The sequence below is a fragment of the Mastigoproctus giganteus genome, chromosome 6 (genome assembly GCF_048544385.1).
Source record: "Mastigoproctus giganteus isolate SK-2022 chromosome 6, ASM4854438v1, whole genome shotgun sequence".
Lineage (NCBI taxonomy): Eukaryota > Metazoa > Arthropoda > Arachnida > Uropygi > Thelyphonidae > Mastigoproctus > Mastigoproctus giganteus.
The window spans coordinates 29,018,938-29,041,666 of record NC_143580.1 but is presented as its reverse complement, the minus strand read 5'-3'; the positions used below and the strand labels follow the sequence as shown (position 1 = coordinate 29,041,666).

The 22,729-nt window shown below is 36.5% G+C and overlaps 1 protein-coding gene across 1 annotated transcript in view; it reads right to left on the bottom strand.

The window, feature by feature from the left end:
- Positions 1–22,729, bottom strand: part of LOC150084122 (glucose-induced degradation protein 4 homolog) — a 59,582-nt gene that overhangs the window by 36,389 nt on the left and 464 nt on the right. The window lies entirely within an intron of this gene.

Sequence of the window (22,729 nt, the reverse complement as noted above, 5' to 3'; positions counted from 1 at the left end):
ATGCAGTGAAGCATTCCTTGTTTTATAGCAATTCTACTTGAAACTTCTTATAGTAAAAGTTGCCATATAATTACTAAAATATAAATTAAATATCACTTTTGGATTTTCTTTTAGTCACTCTTCTATACTTGTTTCACTCATGGATGATTTATTATATATATATATATATATATATATTTTTTTTTTTTTTTTTAACTATCACTGATTTCATTCATATTGTGTGAAATGTTATGTGCAATATAGTGTTACAGGACCAGAACAGAGTAGCAAAGAAGACTGTTGTACTGGCCTTGATGAAATGCAGCAAGAAGAAAATCTAAAAACACAATATTGCAAAATTTGTGAGTATTTATATTTGTCTCTGCACATTATCACTGCTTCATCTGAATCAAAAAAACTGGATTTTTGATTCAGACTGCACAATTATCCCAGACTTTTTGATTCTTCTTCATTAACCTCAGTGTGGTACCACACAGTTAGTACACAAGGACTTCACACGGATATTCCCTGAATCCAAGGATGCCCTCAAAATTATGACCAAAGGTTTGCTGACCTCTTGTGATGCCTCTCAATATAATTGAATAGATCCCATCTGTTCCAGGCGGCGCCTCCGTAGCCAGGTGGGAAGGAACAGTAGTGTGTAGCACATGCTTCTTGATTAGACCGGGGTTCGAGCCCGTTACCCCCAAATACGGAGGATGCGGAAAGGTCAGGGAATGACCACCGCATATCCCGGAGTAATATGGCCTTAGTTGCCAATGCTCCTAAAAACCAAATAACAAACAAACAAACATCTGTTCCAGGTGCTTATTTATTCTTCAACAATTTCTCTTCCACTTTCTTCTCATTTATCAAAAAATTATTTAGATCCTATAATGCTTCTGGCATCCCTCGTCTCTAAAAAATTTCTTATGTGTAAACACAGATGCAAAATATCTATTCAATTTGTCAGCAACCTGATCACCAGTTGGTCTGTCATTGGTCTAATATGAATAACCATTCATATCTAGTGGACTAATGTGATTCTTTCCTTTTCTTCAGTGTTTACATAAGTAAAGAAGTCATTGCTACTTTGAATGCTTAGCCAGAGATTTCTCGTAATCTACTTTGGCTTGCCTAAATTTGTGACTTGATTGCAGACTAGTTTATACCTGCTGTAGATTTCTGCCTTTCCTAATATTTTATAAGCATCCCATGCATTCTTCTCTGCCAATAGTCTCATCAGTTCTTCTGACATCCACTTAAGTCTAAACATTGAACAGTATTATCCCCTAGTTGGTATAAAAAAGCCCGACAGCTACTATGATTACTTCCCTGAATTTTTCCCATTTAGAATTTGCTGTTGGTAAACATCAGTTGGTCACATTGAAAAGATTTTAAATTTTGTCCAAGACCACTGCAGTCACCTTTACAAACACCAAAGCCCTTCCCATTACCCTTGAGAGTAGTTACACTTACATTCCTTTATCTGCAGATTTTTAATTCACAAAGAAGCACTGCTGATAATCAGATCAAGAGTATTGCTTTTTCTCGGCACCTCTCTAACATGCTGGTGTAGAAATTAGTCATCCAATAAATCCACAAAAGTCTTGCTACTGTACAAGTGACCAACTCACAATTTCCAGTATATATCCAGAAAGTTAACATTCCCATTATAAGACATTCTGATTTGCTGGCCCACTTGTCTGTATAGCCATTCATTATACTCATCATAATCATTAGGTCCATAACACACTACTACTCTCATTTTTGTTTTCCTAGTGGTTATGTTAGTCTGACTCAATATTGTCCTGGCCACCTCCATCAACTGGGTGTACTGGCTTAGATCATATGTGCTTCTTAACTAACCTCTCCAGTCCTGTCCGTTTTTCCTATATACATTGTATTTCCCGTATTCAAATTCTGCATCTGTTAGGTCTGACTAGCACATTTCCAAAATCCCTCCGATGTTTGTGTTTGATGACATAACCAATACTTCAAATTCATAAAATTTGTTCACTATATTCACAGCATTAATGCACATGCAAGTTTTTTTTTTAATAATACCACTGGTATTGATGTATTTGTGTGTGTGTGTGAGAGAGAGAGAGAGAGAGAGAGAGAGAGAGAGAGAGAGAGAGAGAGAGAGAGAGAGAGAGAGAGAGATCCCCCTCCAAAACAAGTAGTTTTCCAAAGTACCTAAGAGTGGCCCAAAAGCATCAGCAAACATGCTTACATCCCTCCTAAATGAATGAAGAGGTTTAAACAGTAGCGTAGCCAGGATTTTTTGTCAGCAGGTACATTCACAAAAAAAGGTGCAATTGCCTAATGATAAAAAGTGCCACTATCAGATTTTGGCATCAGGGGGGTACAATGTACCTGCTGACACTACCCTGGCTATGCCATTGGGTTTAAACCTCTTCATTTAGTAGTGATATTGCTGAAATCTCTATAGTAACCACTTCCAAGGCTGTGCAATAGATCAATACAGATACAGAATCATAAACCATAAATATTTTCTTTCCTGTGTTGTTTTTGTTTTGCACAATAAATTCACTATGCGCCTCCTAAATTAAAAGTTTAGAGTAACGATCAAATTAATTTAAATCTTTTCTTTAAAGCCATCTTTAAGTTGCAATCATTTTAATTTAAGAAGATGCAACTGTTAAAATCCCATTGCCTATGTATGGATAGATAAGCCTCTAGAATTTTTTTTCCCAAGTAAAACACACAGGAATAAAAGTGGAACAAAAGACAAAGAGCTTATGTTTCTTCCACCTGCAGACAGCAGGGCCAACATGAAAACCCAACCTTCAAGAAATTAACACCACATAATTTGAAGAGCATCTAACAGCATGTTCATAAACATCCTCTGGCCACACAGTTGTCCCAGAGTATAAAATAAAATAAAAAAGTATACGTTTTTTTTTTAAAATATTAATCAAGAAAAAAAAAAAAAAAAGACTCCTAGAGGAAGAGCAACACTTACATCAAAATGGGGCATACATAGTACAAAAAAAGTTGCAATTATCATTAAAAATTAAGAGGCATAGAAAACCTAACAATTTTAAATTGTGCTAACTAGAATTTTATTTTACTCTTCATTAAACTACAGGATGAATAATCAAAAACAATCTGTCTGTTTCAACAACTAATTTAGTACAAATTTTTTTTGGCTCAGAGTCTAAATAAGCAACACACTTGCATAACACCAAAAATGACTCATTAACCTAAAGCAGCTAATAATAACTATGATTCAAACTCTGATCTAGAAAACAAAATTTCAGATACCCAGAACATAAGGAATTTAAATCAGCAGCAGTGGCACCAGAGATGTTGATTTTTTTTTTTTTTTTAATTATGCTTAGAGTATACCAATGCTTGATTTTTTTTTATTAATGGTAAAAATATTTTACACTTCATTTTCAGCTAAACAAATCTTTTATTAATTCTACTGAAAAAGAAAAAACATATATATAAATAAGAAAAACTACCATCCATTTTTATTTTAAAGTTTAAAAGTTATTAGGAGCATGAAAATTAAGCATGTGCATGTATTTCCTCTTAGAATATCAGTCATAGGTGCACGTATTTTTTTTTTTTTATTATTATTTTTTTTGTCCAGTTTATACTCCGGCACAACAACCAAGTCAGTAGAGTTTACAATAAATCGTCAATGCAAATATTTATCGTATTTAGTAGTCATGGGCTTGAACCCCGGTCCACTCAAGGAACGCGTGCTATACACTCTTGCTCCTGACCGCTGGGCTACGTCATTTGTTATACTCTATCAGCCAAAGTAACAGGACAACCTGCATGTTTCAAAGAACCATTTATTGATACAATATTTAATAGCACACTGGCCACTCTTTTGCCTTAAATTACACATTGTACCATCTTCAGTCAACTCTGAACCAATTTTTGAGAAGGTGGTATTTTAGTCCATTCCTCCTTCAACAGTGGTCAATTCAGGTACTAATTGTGGGCATGTTGCTCTGGCCCAAAGTCTGTATTCCCATTTAAGGAAGTTCAGTGGTGTTGGCATTGGGTCTCTGGGCAAGTCAAGGAGGTTTTTGCACACCTAGGTCTTCAAACAAAGCCATTATAGGCATGCAGTATATGCTGAAACAAAAAAGGGCTCTCCCCATAATGTTTTTTTTTTTGTTAGTGCATCGGCTTCTCTGGCCACAATGCACCTCCCAAAGTTTTTGCATTTTACACTGATCCAAGCCCGAGGCGGGATTCGAACCTGCGACATTTCGGTTGCCCCTGGCAAGCACTTTACCCACCTGGCTAGCCCGGTCGGCTCCCATAATGATGCCATAGCATATGGAAGAGTGGAATTGTCTAGAATGTCAATGTTCTGAATCGCAAATTCACTGTTCCAAGAATAATAAACAATCCCAGATGGTTACAGGCCCTGTCAGAACACTCTGGTAAAATATTTTATAGGCACCCACCAGACCCAAACACTGCTATTAGATTGGCAAACTGATGTACCATGATTTATTACTCCATAACACGGCTTTCTAACATTCCTATGGGCTGTGCACCAGGCAAGTGTACACTACGCACTATGTGCTGCAGCTCTTTCATAAAATCAGTTGCTGCATAGCTCCATAATAGTTCTATGAACCCTTGGCTAAAAGTATTTAACAAGGACTGAAGGAACCTAGGTATGTACCATACCACTCTTCTGAGCATGCTAGTCTCTTCCCGTCAATTTCTAGTTTATCTGAATGTGTCCTGGCAGTAATAGCACCATGATGTTTCTATTTGGTGATTATAACACTCACTGTTGTGTTGCAATTTTTTTGCAGTCCTACAAAAAGATCTGCTATTATAGCATTCTATGATGACTTCCTGACAGTGGTTTCTAAGCTCAACCCATCTATGATACTTCATTGTTCTGTTTACTTCTAGCAGGAGTGGAGGTTGCAAAGACCACAAAGTTTGACCTGTGCTCCCCACCTGTCAACCTGAAAAGTGAAGATCCAAATAGCTTCTAACATCTTTATGCAAGTGAAGAGGTGTGCCATCTTGTTGGAAAAGCACACTGTTACTGGAATCCGCAAGATCAGATAATTCTCCACATATTTTAATAAAATGAACCAGTGATTGTTCTTTCTGTGAAAAGCAGGGCATATCCTCTTTTTACAATTTGCAGCAATCTTAGTAAACACCTGACATCTTAGTAATCAAGTCTACATAGTGTTGCCTGATCTTGTCATCAGTCATAATGACTTGTACTGTCTGCAAATTGTATGGTTTTAGATAAAACCACTTACTCAACTCTCATGATTGTTTTTATAATATACCAAGTTCTATGCTAATTCACTACATTTATTCTTTCGGACTGTGTCCTCACTTCCTCAACAATTTCCTCACTTATGGCATGCCTGCCAGTCTTCTTACCACGGTGCACATTAATATCCTGGTAGCTACAAGTCTTATGCCAAACCTTATATGAAAATTCCACTAGAGTTAAACAACAGACTATTTATTCTATCCAAAATATGCATTTTGCTCTTTTTGTACTGTATATTTCTCCATTTCTGTTTAAACTGTAGCAGCACCACAGGTAGATACTCTATTCTCTTTCAAAAGGAAAGGAATCAAGCTCTAGCACTATCCATGTTCAATTATAGACAGCATCTGTCAAGGTGCTGTCTATAATTACACTGGAATTATCTTTTTGATTTAGTCTAATATGGTAATCAACTTCCAAAATGAAAGTGGAAGATTTAAAAACTGTTGGTGTTATCAAGTTACACAACCCATTCTTCAACATATCAAGGAGTAAATGGATGTGGGAAAAGTTTGATTGAAGTGCTATATTTGAATTTTCAAAAGGCATAAAATTAAAAGGAACAAGCAAAATGCTTTATTCAACCAGAAGAAAGAAATGCAAAGAGCTTTTCCAACATGCGAGGATAATGTTCCAAGAGTTAGAAAAACAGAAGAAAGGAACGTACTTTCCACACAATAATATAATCTGGAAAATAATCTAGAGTTATCAGCTTGCCTAGATTGTTTTGGATTTCTTACCACCACTTTGCTTATTGGAGGCTTGAAGTGGTGGAACCCATGTTTAGTCTGTAGAGCTAAGTTCCGGTCAACCCTTCCCTATTTCTTCCATCATGCAGTATAATTGATGACTTTTGAGGATATGAACATCGTGGCAAGATCCAATATTCCTTACATTTCAAGGGTAGAGCTCTAAAATGGTGTTCACAGGCCGGCCGCTAGTTAGTACACCGGACCAAACCTATTGGTAACTCTCTAGGAGGCTTCCGGATCACCTAGTGTACAATCTTGCTACCTCTACTCTGCAAGTTAGTGACTGGAGGGAGTCTGAGTAGTGTGTATGCGGGGAGCATTGTCGAGGCCACGTTATGTCAAGGATCTGGGTATATTCTTACCATGTGTGCGCCATATCCAAAAATTTCATTACTTCATACAGCATGTCCCACCTACTTTTTCTTACTACTTAATACACCAGGAATTGTCAAACTAATAGAGCATGCTTATCTGTGAAAAGATCTAAACCTCCCAAGCACTTCCTAATTCATTTCACAAATATACGTAGTCTCAATTCTAATCTCAACGATGTCCATTTCCACTTGCAGTCTGCCAAACTCCGTATACTTTTTCTGACAGAATCTCAGTTATCGGTTGATTCAACTACTGCTCATCTCAGATGCCCAAATTATTCGCTGTATGATTCGTTTCGCCTCAAAGGTGGTATGTTCACCTTGTGCATATGTCCGTCTGATATTCCCTGTCAGAGACTTGGCAATTTGGAATCTCCTCTCTTTGATCTTCTCTGGCTTAAAATCTCTTTATCTCATTGCGTCAAATTCATCTGTTGCCTCTACTGTTCTTCCCAACTTCACTAATCACTTGGAGCTCTTTGACTTCCTCTCACTGCAACTTGACTTTCTCCAGTCCAATTTTTCTTGGTAATTTTAATGTTCACAACTCCAGCTGGCTTCCATTTTCTAGTCACACCGACCCAGCTGGTCGAGATGCTGAGGCTTTTGTAATTACTAATGAACTTGCACAGATTGTTCATTTACCTACAAGAATACCGGATAATCCTAATCATACAGCCAACAGGCTTGATCTTTTTGTTGTTGTTGTTTGGTTTTTAGGAGCATTAGCAACTAAGTCCATATTGCTCTGGGAATATGCGGTGGTCATTCCCTGACCTTTCCGTATCGTCCGTATTCGGTGGTGCTGATCTTTTTCTCACAAACAACCCTTTTAAGTACATGGTCGAAGTGAGAGGTCCTTTAGGCACTTGAGATCACAACTTGGTGACTGTCTCTTCTCCAATGGAGCCTTTATCTCATGGCTATTCCCAACCACGTGTTGTTTGGCATTACAAGAATGCAAAATGTAATGACCTGCAAGATTTCTTTTCTTCTTTTCCTTGGTAGGAATACCGTTTCAAAACTTCTGATGTCAAGGTTTGCTCAGATCGTGTCAGCAAAATTATTCTTGCAGGAATGGAATCCTTTATCCCACACTCCACTTTAAAATCTCGTCCTTTATCTAAACCTTGGTTTTCCAATAAATGTGCTAGGGCTGTTCAAGAGAAGAATGTTGCATATTGTAATTGGCTTGTTTCTAATTCTTCAGTTTCATTTTCTGACTACACTAAAGTTCGCAACAATTGTAAAGCAGTTATTAATCAGTCCAAACTAGAGTTTGAACAGGCTAAGAGTAGAAAACTTGCTTCTTGCCCTAATGGTAGCTGAGCATTCTGGTCTCTTGCCAAAGCCATTGGCTGTAACTTTTGTCCATCTCTGCTCCCACCTCTGTCCAAACGAGATGGTTCTGTTGTCACTTCAGCCAAGGATAAAGCTGACCTGCTAGCATCCCATTTTTCTTCCAACTCATGTATTAATGATCTTGGTAAAACACCTCCCACCATTCCCAACACGCTCCATTCAATGCCTCCTGTGGTCTTCTGTCAAAAGGATGTCAGAAGGATTTTGACGAATCTTGATGCTAAGAAAGCTCCAGGTCCCGATGGTATTTCTCCACTTGTTCTCAAAACCTGTGCTCCTGAACTTACTCCTATTCTTTGCTGCCTTTTCTCACTTTCTTTTTCCAAAGGTGTTTTTCCTTCTGCTTGGAAATTTGCTCATATCCAGCCAATTCTTAAAAAGGGTGACAATCACTCCCATCCAATTATCATCCCATTGCAATTACTTCTACTCTTTCTAAAGTAATGGAGAAATCAATTAACCACCAACTCTTAAACTACTTGGAAACCTTCTGTCTGATCAACGATCGCCAGTATAGATTCCATCAGTGTCGATCCACTGGTGATATTCTGGCTTATGTTACCCATTTATGGACTAATTCAATGGAAAGGTTCGGTGAAACACAAGTAGTTGCTCTTGACATCTCAAAGGCTTTCGATCGTGTTTGGCATGAAGGTCTTCTAAACAAGCTTCCATTTTATGGTTTGCCAACTGTTTTTAGTAATTGGTTATCCAGTTTTCTCTCTGATCGCCCACAAAGGGTGATGGTAGATGGCTCTCTGTCTTCTAACTTCTCCACTAATGCCGGTGTCTCCCAAGGTTCAGTTCTTTCCCCCAGTCTTTTCCTCTTGTATATTAATGACCTTCTTCCATTGACTGGAAATCCTTTCCATAGTTTTGCCGATGGTAGCACATTGTATTCCACTTTCCATTTTGAGAAACCTTGCCCTGCTCAATCAGCTCCAACTTCTCGAAAATCTGCTACCAATTCCTTAAATGCCGATGTTCAGGTAATTCTCTAGTGGGGCAAAGAAAACTTAGTTGATTTCAACCCTTCTAAAACTCAGTCTTGTCTTATATCTCACAAAAAGGATTCTTCTGCTCCTATGCTTATCTTTAGTGACACTCCAATTTCTAGGCAAAATGATATATCTCTTTTGGAGATTACCCTGACTTCTAATCTCTCTTGGCACAAGCACATCACAAATATTGCTTCCTCTGCATCTAAAAAACTTGGTTTTCTCTTTCGCTCTCGGCGTTACTTTTCTTCCAAACAGCTGCTCACTCTGTATAAATCGCAAATCCGCCCTGCCATGGAATATTGTTCCCACCTCTGGGGTGGTGCCCCCAAAACCTCTCTCAGGCTTCTTGATTCCATTCAGAAGAGGGCAGTTAGGTTAATTAATGATTCATCTCTAACAGAGTCTCTCCACTCGCTGTCTCATAGACATACTGTTTCTGCTGCATGCCTCTTCTACGGATACTTCCATGGGCACTGTTCTTTTGAATTGGCTTCTATAATTCCTGCTCTCTCTTTCAAAACAGTCCGAACATGTGCCACCACCAGCCAACTTCAAACTCAAAGAATCAACTTTTCATCTTCCTTGTTTATTCATTCAACTGCCGTTTTCTGGAACAACCTTCCTTCATACGTATTTCCTGAAAATTACAGTCTACAGAAGTTCAAGTCCAATGTCAACAAATATCTTCTTTCGTCTTCTCAACATCCAACCCAAGCACATTACTAAGTACTATAGGTTCTAATACCTCTTGTGTTTGGGGTTTATATATATATAAAAAAAAAGTTTGTGATTCAGAAATTCTTTTAAGTTGTCTTATTAACCCCTGGCTTGTAGCCATGAAGGGTATTGTGTATGGCATGTGCGTTTTGCATGCAATAAAGAGTTCTTCTTCTTCTTTCAACTACTTCTGGATCAGAACTGAATATGAACAAGCTCCAATGTCACTCACTAGTGACAACTGACTGCATTTTTCAAATTTTGTAACTGATAATTGCTATATCATTTTTTTTTTTTTACCACTTCTAACCTCATATTTAAGTAGATTTGCCAGAGGTTACCACTGTTCTACCAGTTTAGTTAAATACTTATTGAAAATACTTATTAAATACATATTGAAACAAGTACAGCTTCAAAACATTTCATTTTAGTTACATGCAACAACAAATATTTCAATTTTTTCTTCCTTTCTTTCTTTCTAGACAGTAGCAAATGTCTACAAAATTGTCCCTTTGACAGGAAGACAAGCAGCCCTCTAAATAAAATGCACAAATTAATCAGGTGATAAGATTTCCTATTTCAAGTGTTCAACATTCTCTTTTAATACCCTTACTACTACTCCAGTTTTTAGCCTTTAATAATAAGAAAATTATCAATGGGACAGTTTGGAATCGCTTTGATTCCAAACTGTCATTTTCTTTTGCTATCACTACCTCTTTTCCTCGTACCATTTCACTAATAATGCTAGCTGTTTTTATTCCTCATCTATTTCTTTCTTTCTTTCTTTTAATTATTATTTCACTAGATTGTTTTGTAAAACAATCTAGTGAAATAATAAATATGGGAAATAATTTTAAACCATCACCTACATAATCACGCAGCTCAGAGGAAATCATGTCATGTAATAAACTGCAAATAAGCATTCAGCATGTACAATACTATCATCTTCACTTTAAAATGCTAATCTATTTTCTCATTTATTTCCATGCATTCCACATTGTTCATATACTTGCTTTCATCATGTTTCCCACCATTTGAAATTTTTAAAAAATTACATCCACACTGTACACAAAGAAAATGTGTTACTCTTTGGAGATTTTATAACACAAGGTAAATATTAGGTATGCATCTTCTTAAACATTACAATGTATTTTTTTTTTTTTTTTTGCAAACACATGGAACAATTTTTGTAAACGCATACATATTTGTAGAAGGATAAGAGAAATTTACCTCAATATGATACATAGAACACTTCTGTTCTAAGTATCATATTGAGTGTTCTATGTACCATATTGAGGTAAATTTCTCTTATCCTTCTACAAATATTGATATCAATGTAGAACGTATTGAGCATCATAGCTCTGTTATATACTAGTAAACGCATAAAATATGTGAAACACATTTTATGCAATTTTATGCATTTCTAGTTAGCAAATTAGTTGTCAGATGTGCTGGGTCTATGTTACATAAAATGTGTGGAACACATGAAACAAAATCTTAACATTTTGTTTCATGTGTTCCACATATTTTATGCAACATAGACCAGCACATCTGACAAACTAATTTGCTAACTAGAAATGAGCAATGATTTCATTCACAAATTAGCTCAACTTTCTTAAATATTCCCAATTTAAAGGAGAAGCCATAGTTCAATTATTATTATATTATATATATTTTTTGAGAACGATGCTGAAAACTTTTAGCACTGATGATCTGGAACTGGTTGCTGATAAGCTAGACAAATATTTTGAATCTCCATTCACATGAGAAGGAATTTTAAACTTGAGGATACCAGCGGCCTAGTTAATACTAACTGTAAGTTGGATGGCTATGACAAATAAATGGGACTATAATATTATTACAATTGAAATAGAACAAAGCACCAAGAATTGATGAAATTTATCCAAGTATATTGAAAGAAGCAGCAAATTAGTTAAGTAATGTATGCATGATACATTAATCAAATAATATTGTACATTATTTGATAACTGAATATTATCATCATCAGAAGCCTTAATGATATCCAGCAGTATTTCTCAACATTTTTTGGCTTGTGACACTTCATAGTGAGTTGAAATCTGGTAACAATGTTAGCAACCCATAAGCAATTAGGTAAACCGCGCAAATTAATTGTGCAACATCATAGCTGAGAATAAAAACAAATTTAGTGAATTAATCAGGTCACACATCAAAATGCAGACTACCTGAAATGAGCTAAAATGCCATTTCCTCAGTAAGACGTGTAGCTACACCTGATTTTGTGAAAGTGGTAATGCATAGTTGAGTTATTTTTGCACATTACTTCAAACAATTAATTTGCATAGTTTAACTGATCATATGGGATACCCTTGAAAGTATCAATTAAAAAAAAAAAAAAAAAAACTCTTACATTGAATCACCAATTTTTCCTAACTCTTCTATAAAATGGGACCAAAAAGCTTTAAAAACTTACTTTCTACAATTATTTTAGCAGAGTTATGAAAACCGCAACAAAGTGTTCAAATAAAAATCTCTTTTAAAATCTTACTATTAAACAAATGTACCTAAACGTTTACCCATATAAAAAAAAAAAAAACGAAAAACAGATATTTTTATATTAATAGTTAAATAGGATTGGATATACAGTTGCACAAATTTAACTTCATATCTTATATCATGCTTAAATTTATGAGAAAATGGTAAATGCTGGTAAAAAGATAGTTTATAACAGCTGTTCTTGTTTTTGAGGATTTTTAGAACACGACTTTTTAGTCATAGTGTGACTATTCATTGTTTTTCACGCATTTATGTCTGTGGAAATGTTCACAGGCATAAATGCAGTTTGCATGTTATGAGGGCTGATAAACCAGAAGCCACTGTATTACCTTATAAAGACCTCAATAAAGAAATTAAAATCAAAGATATGCAGCTTTCAGTCACACAATTATGGAAGCCAATTTCTAACTCCACTACATCAAGCTGAACTGCAATTACCAATTCTGCATCTAGCTGTTCCACAATTCATTCCTGTCATATCCCAGCATCACAAGAATTATACTATAAGTTCATATGTAACATTACCCTCTGATATGTACTGCCATTTCAGGAAGAAGTGTTTGCTTCAGATTGCTTTAAATAAAATAAAAATCTGATCCCTTGAATTATCAGCAAGTTAAACAAATACACATCTTTCTACCTATAATTTAAGTAACTAATTCATATTTCTTTATTTCAAGCATTTTTTTCTGTAGCATTAGCAGATAATGCAAGAAAGCAAGCTTATACAGCATCAACTGAAAAAAAAATATATAATAATAAATAAATAAAACAAAGACTCTCTCGGTTTCACCTATCCATTCCCTCCAATAGTTTGTCTAGTTCTTCCTTGAATTTATTTAATCTAACAGCTTCCACAACAACAGATGGAAGTTTGTTCCAGAAATCAATTACCCGCTAGCTAAAGGCAAACTTCTGCACATCTATTCTGCAACCATCCTTCAATTTGCATTTGTGCCCTCCTCATGTGCATAGCCTGAGCAAGAAAAAGAATCCCAGCAAATCCTATACAACTGAGCTTGCTCAATCCATTCAAATCCTTAAAACACCTCAATCAGATCACCTAACAGGTGCCTAGTCTCCAGATGTAGCAATTTGCAGAACTGAAGCCTTTCTTGGTAAGGACACCCCTTTGTTTCCCTCACTATTCTTGTTGCCCTTCTCATTTCAGCAGCTCTACATCCTTCCTAAAATGAGGCCTCCAGATCTGTATGCAGTACTCAAAATCTGGCCTTACACAATGGGATAATCACCTTATTCCTGATATCAAGATTCTTGTATATCATTGACAAAACTGTATGACTGTCCTGGCAGCCTGTCTTTTTCAACTGGCCTAGAATGTAACCGCTTCTCCCATTCCATTACTTTAAATATTTGTGATTTTTGCCAATTGCAAAGGAAAAATACATCTGCAGTGAAAAAAAAATCTGAGCAAAATCCTCCACTTTTTTTTTTTTTTTTCAACTACAGGTAGCCTTCAAGACATATCCAAGGCATCCTTGCAATTGCCAATCAGTCTCTGTCCACCATGGGCTTGCCAAAATATTCCAGAGAACCAATTATAACAAGCAAGGCCAAAAGTAGATACTGTGATTGACAGCTAAATGGGTTGGCTAGTCCAGAAGCTATGAAGGGTAGGTGTTTTGAAAGCTGATCGGCCAGAAAATATGTTAATACTTTCAAAGATCATAAAAAATTATTTATAAAACTTTTTTTTTTTTTTTTATCATATTATGCTGCATATAAAGTCAAACTTGTTTAAAGCAACCTCAAAAAATATACACTCTGAAATGGTAAATTGTACCATTTAAAAATTGCATACCTATACTATAATGTTAAACTTTCTAATAAACTGAGCAGCAGCAGCATATACTTCAGGGTGTATAAAATAATTATTTGGTGTCTATCAATTTCATATTTCAAATAATAATCTATTGTATAGTGTCTCTCAGGTACTATATTTTTTTATGGTGACTCCAAATGTGAAAGGTATTGGTATACTGTGAAAACTCCAGATAAAACAGTAAATGATGCACTGCTGTTTGCAATAATATATATCTCATCAAGGAGAAATAAGCATGAATTTTTCTACATTTTCTGAAATGAACATATAGTACCTCGTTAGCTGATGGGTACTAATTTGTTTTGGCCACTTCCTTTGTTATGTTTCCTTTCCTTTGTTTACTCACTGTTGCTGTAATTGAAGACTGTGAGGCTATGCTGTCATTTATCCTTCTTCAACATGCATCCTCATCAAGCATAGTGTGAAGATTATGCTCCAGTGCCATACATCAAGCATATGTATGGCACTGGAGAGAGCTGACAAGTTAAGGGAAAAGATTTCCTTGGGTATGAAAGATATTTATAGTGGTGGTTTTTTGCTGAATTATGCCTTTCTAGTACTACCATCAAGGAATTATGTATTAACAGGTTTACGGCACAGCAATGGGCTCTGTAATTAGTGCCATTGTTGCCAACTTAGCCATGGAAAAACTGGAATCTAGAGGATTTTTAATGGTCTGTTCCACCTTCCCCAGTGCATACATGGAAATGCTATTATGTCAATGATATGTTCACCATTATATAGAGCAGGGGTCGGCAAACTTCTTTTGGAAAGGGCCAGATCGTAAAATTTTTAGGCTCGGCGGGCCAGGTAGCAAGCTCGAAGATATTTACATGGGTGATTCTACTCATAGAGCAACAAAAAAAAAAACAGGTTCAAAATCTTTTTATTGGGAAGCGATATTTTACATAATATTTATACACATGCTGACACTTACAAAAAAATTAATAAAATATTTCCATTTATTAATAAACATATTATAGAACTGGTTAAATTTTGTACTGATGCCATGAATGTAATTGTTTTTTCTGAGATAATATTTCATCATACTGGAGTTCGAAGTTAGTACTTCCTATCATTAAAGTTGTTTGCAAATGGTCATCCATTAATAATGATCTGTATTGTGATTTTACATATTTCATTTTCGAAAATGTCTTTTCACATTGGTAAGTACTCCCAAATACAGATATAAATCCCCGTGCATATGATTTTAATTGACCGTATTTATCTTCCGAAAGGTATTTATAGAATTGGGTTAGATCCATTTCTTTAGACCTAACCTTTAGCATATCATCATTTTGCAGATCAGTCACTTCCAATTGAAGGTCTGATGGAAGCTCCTCAATTGTACAGCCAAATGGATTTTGAAATATGGAAATGTCTTTGGCACTTGCATCAAGATCCGAAAAACACCGTTGTAACTGTAGTTTAAGTTCAGAAAATATGTCTGTCACGAATTTTTTTTGGGAATGGGGATTTCTCTAATATTTGAAATTTTTTACAGCATGGAAAATGGTCAAACTTGGTTAGTGTGATTTGTGTTTCAAACAAAGCAAATTTTTGACGATATGACTTTACGATAGAATATGTTTCACATATGAGCACTGTTTTCCCCTGTAATTTTAAGTTAAATTCGTTAAGATATCTCACGATGTCTGTAGCAAATGCTAATTTCCATAGCCATTCATTGTTAGATAATAGTGGTTGTGGGCAGTTTTTCTCATTTAGAAAGATTTCTATTGCTTCTGAGTTCAAAAAATCTTAATAAAACTTTTCCATTGCTGAGCCATCGAACTGCTGTATGGTAGGGCAATCAGGATATTCGGCTTAAATCTCTAATAAAAAAAAAAAAAAAATCACAAAACTGACGATGGTTAAGTCCACGAGAGCGAATAAAGTTAACCGCTGGAACAACTGATTCAGTAACACATGACAGATTGAGGTGTTTCCCACAAAGAGCCTGCTGGTGAATAATACAATGAATTACCAGAGGTTTTGAACATTTAGCTTCTTCACAAGCCTTAAAAATTTGTCCAACTAATCCTTTCCCCTTTCCACACATTTTTACCACCATCAGTTGTAACACATTTTAACTGATTCCGTTGCAAACTGTACTGTGTTAGCGTTTTCTCGACTTCCTTGAATATATCTTCGCCTGTAGTTGTTCCATGCAGACTATTCATAGAAGCTAATTATACAGTAACCTCAAACTCAGTATTGACTCCTCGAATAAACAGCAACAATTGGACAGTATCAGTAATGTCTGTAGACTCATCAAGAGCCAACGAAAACCACTTGAAATTTTTTGCTTTGTCTTTTAATTGATTGACTCTTGATGTGGCTCCCGATGTCCTCAACTCTTCTAACAGTTGTTCTCACCGAAAGACTGACAGATCGAAACAAATCCATTTTTTCTGGACACATTTCTTCGCTGCCACAAGCAAACATGATTTAATTAATTCACCATCGGTAAATGGTTTCCCTTTCTTGGCTAATAAATGAGCTATTCGTAAGCTTACTTTAGTTACTGCTTCATTATCATTTTAACGAATAAATTGCATTGTGATGATGCATTACGTTTTAAACTTTCCAATTTTAGCTTCTGTTGATTTTCTGTGAGTTTTGAATATTGTGCAACATGCTTAGTTTGGTAATGATGACATATATTGTACTCTTTTCGCACAGCTATTGTGTCATTACATAATAAACATGATACTTTGTCATTTATTTCTATGACAAAATAATTCACACTCCATTCAGCTTTAAAAGCACGACATTCGAAGTCCACTTTTCTCTTCATATTTGGTCTTGAGGGTGCCGTGACAGACAATAAAGCTAAAGCAAAACTGAGAGAAATGCTGGCAACACTTGTTCTACGGTAGACGACACCAGTAGCGCCATGTGCGGTCATTATTCTTAACTCGACTATCGGCTATTGCAGCGCATAATTTGATTTACTTTTAATTTTTTTCATGTAAAAAACAATATTAACCCGTGGGCCGTAGTTTGCCGACCCCTGATATAGAGCATAGAAGAGAATGATGTTCTCAACTTCCTCAATGGTTTCGCTCTTTTCATTCAGTTTACCTCAGAGTAGGAAATAGATGCTGCCCTCCCTTTCCTTGATGTGTTGGTTTGTAGGGATGGCCTCAGAGTTAAAATGAGAGTATATAGAAGACCCATGTGCCAGGGACAATACACATATTACAGAACAAGCCAACAATCATAAAAATAGTGCAATCAGGGCCCTATTAGATAGGGCTGGGTTCCATTGCAGCACCTCCGAAGATAGACTGGAGGAGATTAGACGTGTTACAGCGGATCTTTAAAAACACAGCTTCCCCAGAAGAATTTGGACAAACATATTTGAGAAGTTGAACATGGGCAAAGAGAAGCATTCTCACCCATTCACTGCTACCGTATATATTCTCTACTATTCGGGCTTAACAGAGTGGATCTCTAAAATACTGTGGACTTTTCAGACACACTGTGTAGCTACTGGGGCAGAGACTGCACACAGCTGTGTCAAAGGTAAAAGATTCTGTACCTATCAATGGTACAAGAGGAATTATATATGAGATCAAATGTCCAAATTGTGGGAAATGTTATGTTGGGAAGACAGAATGTAGGTTTAAAGATCCTATGGGGGAACATACATCATCTAAAAAAAAAAAACACTTCACCCACCCATATGCTCCAAGAATTTGTCTAGTTCTTGCATGAATTTATTAAGCCCATTCACTTACACAAAAACAGATAGAAGCCCATTCCAACAATCAACCACCCACTGGCTGAAGGCAAACTTCAGCACATCTATCCTGCAACCAATTTTCTTCAATTTGAATTTATGCCTGCTCATGTGTGTAGTCTCAGCAAGTAAAAGCATGCCATTCCATTAACATTCAGCTTAGTCAATCCATTCAAGGCATTAAACACTTCAATCAGATCTCCCTGCAGGTGCCTGGACTCAAGACACTGCAATTTGTAGAAGTCAAGCCTTTCTAGGTAAGCGCACCCTTTTGTTCCCTTCACCAATCTGGTTGCAGCAGATCTCTATCCTTCCTAAAGTGAGGCCTCCAGACCTGTACAGTACTCAAGATGCAGCCTAACCATGGCCTTATACAAAGGGATAATCACCTCCTTGTAGTATCTGGTACCAATACGTAACCAGTAGATCTTTTAACTACTTTAAGGTCTATGGTTGAGATGCTGCAGATCGGAGTTGCTGTTCCAACACAAATCACAGATGCTCAATGGGATTGATGTCTGGGGAATTTGGAGGCCAAGGCAATACCTGGAAGTCTTCCTCATGTTCCGCAAACCAGTCTTGACCAACCGGGCAGTGTGGCATGGCGCATTATCCTGCTGAAAGACGGCACCATCAGAGGGAAAGACTATTTCCACAAAAGGGTGTACCTGGTCAGCAATGATGTTTAGGTAGGTGGTAGACAGAGTGCCCAGAACATGGATGACTGGACCCCAGGGTATCCCAGCATAACACCACTGCCACCAACTTGTTTTCATCGCACGGTGCATCCAGGCACCATTACTTCCCAAGGTAAACGATGCACACGTACTCAGCCGTCCACATGGTGCAACAAGAAACATGATTAATCAGACCAAACGACCTTCTTCCAATCACTTAAGGTCCAGTTTCGATGCTCACATGCCCATTGTAGATACTGCTGCTGGTGAACTGTGGTTAGCATGGGCACATGGGCACTCAGAGTGGCCTGCGGCTACACAGCCCCATTTTCAGCAGGGTTCAATATACTGCGTGTTGTGACACATTATTCCCGTCACCAGCATTCCTATTACCGGCAAGTTGGGCCACTGTTGCCACATATCATCCGGGAGAGCCTTTGCTCACCTCCTGGATATCCTTAAAAACCGGACATCTGGTATACCAATATGCTGCCTCCCTTAACATAATTGGATAGATTCCATCTGTCCCCAAGTGCCTTTTTTTATATCCATCCTCAATTTCAGCTCCACTTTCCTTTCAGTTATCACAAAGTCATTTAACTCCTCAAAAATCTTCTGGCATCCCCTTCCCTAAAGAATTCCTCATGTGTGAATGTAGATTCAAAATAGCTATTCAATTTGTCCGCAACCTGAGCAGGGTCATCAACAGTTAACCAATAGACATGAAACTGACCCAATGAGATTCAATTCCTTCCTTCTACTGTTAATATAAGCATAGAGGTCTTGTGGTTTTCTTTGCATTCTTTGCAAGAGACTTCTCATAATCTGCCTTAGCTTACCTAACCTCCTTTGTGACTTGATTACAGACTAATTTATATCCACCATAGGCTTCTAATATCACCTGATAATTTATATGCATCCTATGCACTTTTCTTCTCTGCACACATATCTCAATAGTTCATCTGACACTAATTAAGGGTCTAAGCCTTGAAAAGTATTTCTCTGTTGGTATGAAAAGCCTAGTAGCTTCTTTGATTACTTCACAATTAGAATTTGCTGTTGGTAACATCATCAGTTGATCTCACTGCACACAATTTAAAAACTGTTTGAGACCTCTGTAGTCACCCTTATGAAAGCAAAAGTCTTTCCCATTACCCTTGACTACTGTAACAACTGCTATTACCCTTAACAGTAGTTATATCTTTAATTAAATTCCACATTGGTACACTGTGATTGCAGCCACCCAGTGGGTCTTTTACCTGCAGATTCTTAATGCAAGAAGAATCACTGCTGATAGCCAGTGATCAAGCATACTGCTTCCTCTTGTTGCTTCTCTAACATTCTGCCGTAGAAAACAGTCACCCAGGAAATCCACAGAAGTTTGCTAGTGTGTGAGTGGAGTGGCCAATCTACAAATTCCAGTCATCATCTGGAAAGTTAATCAGAATGTCTGGAATGAGACATTCTGATTTGCTGGCCCACTATTTCTCAGTATAGCTCTTTGGTATACACTTTACAATCATTAGGCCTATAACACTCTTCTACTTTCAATTTTGTTTTCCCAGTGCTTACATCACATACTTCATGGTTTTATTACTGGGGGTCACAACTATTACATCAAACAATAGTGTGTCTAAAAAGGAAGAGGAACTTTCAAAACAAAAAACAAAAAAAATACCTTGAGAACTACCGAAAAAGAGTTCTCTGTATTTAAAAGGATGAAAGGCACTCAAATGTGGTTTAAGTGGAGGAACTGGAGTAAGTAAATTTATATTTCTATTTAGTGTAAAGATGCCCAAGTAAATGAAATATCATCAAATGCAACATTCCCTCATCCGAGGAAAACTCAGAGGGCTCTTTGAGGACTTCACTATGGTTAGCAAAGCAGCAAAACGTTTTGCTTCTATCATTCAAACTCAGTGATATGTGACTCAAATTAGCATTAGTAGAGGCATATGATGCAAAAAAGCAAGCTTATACAGCATCAGTCAAAAAAAAAAAAAAATCCCATTTCACATAACCATTCTATCTAAAAGTTTGCCCAGTTCTTCCATGAATTTCTTTAAGCTATCAACTTCCACAATGACAGATGGAAGTTCGTTCTAGCAATCAACCACCCGCTGGCTAAAAGAAAATTTCTGAACATCTATTCTACAACTGTCCTTCCTCAATTTGAATTCATGTCCCCTCAGGTTCATAATCTCAGCAAGAGGAAGAATCCCATCAGTACTGAGCCCGCTTAACCCATTCAAGGCCTTATACACCTCAATCGGATCACCTCACAGGTGCCTAGTCTCCAGATGCTGCAATTTACAGAATTTAAGCCTTTCTTGATAAGAGCCACCTTCATTCCTCTCACAAATCTTATTGCCCTTCTCTGTACTCATTCTAGCAAATCTACATCCTTCCTAAAATGAAGCCTCCTGACCTGTATGCAGTACTCAAAGCGTTGCCTGACCATTTCCTTAAATTGATTGATCCTAATCATGAGTGAACACTGCTGCTACTCAAACTTTAAATGAGATAACTATTGAAAAATGTAAACAAATCTCCTCTCCCTGCCATTTTGATTATCTTTCAACTTAAAGTGCAAATCTGGTAATTGCACAATGCAGTTCACTGTACATTCAATTCTTGATTGTGGGCTTCTTGTTTCTGCTATGCCGTACCACACAAATTCTTACTGATGGCTCAATGAGTTAACACTGCCTATGAAATAAGTTAAATGGAAAAAGAAATTTAAAGGCCTTTATAATTTGTGTTACTAAATACAGAATATCCTGAGCTGTTGGCAATATGTTCCATACAATGTACACATTTCTCATTTGCCGACTTCTAAATTCACATCCACTGCTCCATGTAACAATTTTTAATAATGGCTAAAATTGTAACAGGTGCATTTTTTGTACAATTGGGCTTAGTAGACAATTATGCAGGCAACTAATATGATAAAATTAGGGTTACTACATATCTGGCTTTAAGCCAGATTGCCTGCTTTCTAAACAGGCTACTTCCTCTGGAAGTTAGTTGTCCAGCAAGTAAACAGGTGTTTACAGTAATCTTGTCAGATTCCTCCAAGTTAGGCTCATTCTGAGTGTTTTATCAAAAGTGTGCCCTCACCCAATTTCTTTTTGGAGTACATATAATCAACTGATGCTTGTGCATACATAATGTAGTCTTCTTTCTGTGCAAATCATAGTAACTTCATGTGTCATCATTAACAGTTAATAGGCTTTATGGTACTGGTTGGTTTTATTATATTTATTGTGTGCCCATATTTAAAAATGCTGAAACGCCAATAAGTAAGATCAGCATCGTATTCAGAATGACATGGAAAAAAATACAGATGTGTAAAAACATGAATGAGGGTCAAGATTACAAGGATAGATACAACTGTAATGTCTACTATAAGTGTCGATATTACAGTTGGATACAGGTAAAATTTAAAAAAAAAAGTCAATATTTTAAGAATAAGCTTAGAAAAAGAAACTTTCAAAAACATTATGTTATGCATGCCATTTGTGCTTTGCTGCATTATAATTATATTTTGTTATATTATAATTATTACTTCTGCTAAGTATTTTAATAAATGTATTAAGTGTTTAATCCAATTCAAGTAAATTCAGAGAAAAAGCTTCATGCAAGTAAAAGATTACTATACAGGTTAAGTTAGATTAATAACCTCACTTTTGTACCTGGCTACAGACAAACTAGGTCTGCTAATATATGCATCAATCTGATATTGTGGATCTCATTATGCAACAATCTCAGTGTAAGAAATGTATTAAGTGTTTAGTCCAACTCATGTAAATTGTGGGAAAAAGCCACATGCTTCTAAATAGAGGTTGGCTCAACAGCCTGTTTTGTACATTGCTACAGGCAAACTAAGGCTGCTGTAAATATATAAATCTCATATTTTGGAGGGCTCTCCACTAAAAGCCATTCCCCATCAGAGTACATCACAAGTTTTCAATAAACAGTAATACATTTGTCAATTGGAACCCGTGCTTTTTAAAAGGCAATACTGGGGCAATTGGTGGTGAAGCGCCTCCACCAGACTGCCCACCGTTACAAAACAGACTTCTCTACAACAGCCACACACCAATGAAATGCGAACTAAAAGAAAAATTTTGAATCTTCGGATGCACAGAATTCAAAGAAAGTGAAATGTAAAAATCAGTACTGGAGTATCTTTTATGAAAATTCATGCGCAGTAAGAATCTATACATTGACAATACATTTCAAATTAATCAATGAATGAATGGCAAATAATCGAAAGCTACTTTGCAATTGCTTTTTACCCAGTCTCGATGAAACGAATTGAGCAATACTCTAAACAACTTCTTGCAATATAGCGAGATTATTTAGCAAGGATACTTGATCCTGTAATTTAAATGAACAGCGTCGTCTATTCCTTTCTTACACAGAAACAT